General features: G+C 53.6%; 1 pseudogene; it reads right to left on the bottom strand.

The window, feature by feature from the left end:
* Positions 1-2,706, bottom strand: part of LOC119272006 — a 9,654-nt pseudogene that overhangs the window by 4,146 nt on the left and 2,802 nt on the right.

Below are 2,706 nucleotides of genomic sequence, written 5' to 3'. Positions count from 1 at the left end.
CGGCAGCGAGGCGGAGGCCGTGGCGGCCGCGGCGGCGGAAGAGGCGACGGGTGAGGGTGACGTCGAGCCCGTCGCAGGGTGGGCGGGCGGGGTGCCGGGCTCAACCTCGTAGGAGGGAGACAGGGACCCGGGGGCCCGCTCGGACTCGACATCGGGGGAGGGAGTCACGAAGGCAGGTGGTGGCGGCAGATGGCCCTGTGCCGGGGGGGGGGGCCGGGGGCTGCCACCGCACATCACTCCACGAAGGGGGCGCGGGGGTCGGCGCCGAAGGGGCCGAAGCCGGAGGAACCTGAAAAAAAGGGAACACCGTCTCAACAAAGTACACATGCCTCGAGGTGTACACACGATGAGTGACAGGATCATAGCACCGGTAACCTTTGGTGTTAGGAGGGTAGCCAAGGAAGACGCATGGGACAGATCGTGGTGCGAGCTTGTGTGGCGTGGTGGATGCGGTGCTAGGATAACAGAGACACCCGAAGATGCGGAGACCATCATAAGACGGTGGTTTGCCGAAGAGAAGGTGGTGAGGGGCGTAATTCCACCGAGGGCGACATGGACGAATGTTAACTAAGAGTGTGGTGGTAGCGAGGGTATCAGGCCAAAACCGAGTGGGCACGTTAGAGTGAAAGAGTAACGTGCGAACGCAATCATTAAGAGTACGGAGAATGCGCTCGGCGCGGCCGTTCTGCTGGGAAGTGCAGGGGCAAGTCAGACGGAAGGTGGTGCCGTGAGAGGCGAGAAGTGTGCAAAAAGCGACGTTGCCAAACTCTTTTCCGTTATCAGTTTGAAGTGCGAGTATGGGACGACCGAACTGGGTGGTGACATATAGGAATAAAAGGCGGTGAGTGTGGTGAAAGCATCGGATTTATGACGAAGGGGAAAAGTCCACACATAATGAGAATAATCATCTAATATCACCAAGTAGTATAGATAACCCGTGTTACTCACAACAGGAGACGTCCAAACATCACTATGAAGTAATTGAAACGGAAAAGTGGAAACTGAAGAAGACGCACTAAAGGGAAGACAAACGTGCTTGCCTAAGCGGCAGGCCTCACAAGAGTGCTCGTCGAGCTTATCACATGAGAAAAAGAAACTCCTAAGAATTTGACGTAAGACAGTGTGGTTGGAGTGACCCAAACGAGCGTGCCAAAGGTCAACGCCGGCGGCAAGGGCGACGGGTGTGGATGTGGAGGCGCTGGCGTGCATGGGGTAGAGCTCATCAGGACTGTCACATCGGTGAAGGCAGGGCCGGCCCTGGGGCATGGGCGGTGGGGCGGCGGCCCAGGGCCCAGGCGGGAGGGGGGCGCATGATGTAGTACATATAATACTAATGCCCAGCAAAAAATGATAAAAGAAACGAGATGGGCTAGGGCGCGAGGCCCATGCGATTGATTACGAAGCGTTACGCTAGCGCTAGCCAGCAATCGGTACCGGCTGCTCATTTTCTTTTCCTTCGTCTGGAGTCTGGACGGTTGGTCTCTAATCTCTTCATCCTGCCTGCCGCTCGGCGCTCGGCGCCTTGCCGTCTCAACCGCCGCCGGCTTGCCGCTGTGCACGCCGCATAGCAGTCCAGTAACCCAAAGTCTGCAGCGAGCCAACGAGGTAATCCATGATCCATTCCATCCGCCAGTTTCTTCAGCCCGTATATGTATCCATGATCCATCCATGTTCCTGATAACCTAATCCATCCTCCCAGATCCCAATTTGACAATTTCAGTAGTATGTACGTATTCAACTATCCACATGTATGTTTAGGGTTCCAATCATCCGATTATAAATTCTTAATTCTTTGTACCCTCTTTTCTTTATGATTTTAGGACATTATCCTGCCATGTTGCCTAAGAAGAAGATGTTGGTGCTGAAAAAAGGAGAAGAAAAAAAGAAAGTATTATTGCATCAAGAAACGTCCGAAGAAACTTTTTTTGAAGCACTGAAGTATTATTGTTGTCGATGGAGTCAGTTGAATTTGGTTCTTATTTGAGGTAATCATGGCATGTTAGTTTTATTTTGCCATCTTTTTAGTATTATTTTGTCGATGGAGTCGGTTCAAATTTAGTTATTATTGTTGTCGATGGAGTCAGTTGAATTATTATAGTCAAATTTGGTTGAAATTTATATAGGGGACCATGTCACTGAGTTCGCCTAGGGCCTTCCAAAACACAGGGCCGGCCCTGGGTGAAGGACCATTCGAGTACGGGCGTCTTTCACAGAAAAGCCAACACCGTCAAATTCAACAGTAAGTGGGTTCTCACGAGTAAGACGACGAACGGAAACTAGGTTCGTGACTAAATCAGGTTAAACAAGAACATTAGACATAGTGATGGGAGTGGGAGTGGAGGGAAAGCTAGTGCTACCGATATGAGTAATAGGTAAGGAGGAGCCGTTGCCGACAGTGATACGAGTGGGTGTGTGAACGGGAGTGGAGGAGGTTAGGTTACCGGGATGAGCTGCCATATGCGCAGTAGCACCTGAGTCCATGTACCAGTCGCCTCCATCGACAGAGCTACTCAGCGACGGCGCAGAGTACTGGGCGGCAAGGAGGGTGGAGTCCCATGGCGCAGGTACCGGCGGCGGCGGAAGGCCCCCGTAGGGAGGCGTCGGAACGGTCGGGTCATGACCACCGAGGCGCGGCGGCGCAAGAAGGGCGCCATAGCCGGCGCCAGTCGGCTGGAAGGGTGCGCCGATGAACGCCTGGTGGCCAGC

This window comes from Triticum dicoccoides, chromosome 3A (genome assembly GCF_002162155.2).
Source record: "Triticum dicoccoides isolate Atlit2015 ecotype Zavitan chromosome 3A, WEW_v2.0, whole genome shotgun sequence".
In the NCBI taxonomy this organism is placed as follows: Eukaryota; Viridiplantae; Streptophyta; class Magnoliopsida; order Poales; family Poaceae; genus Triticum; species Triticum dicoccoides.
This window is presented reverse-complemented; position numbering and strand designations above follow the sequence as displayed.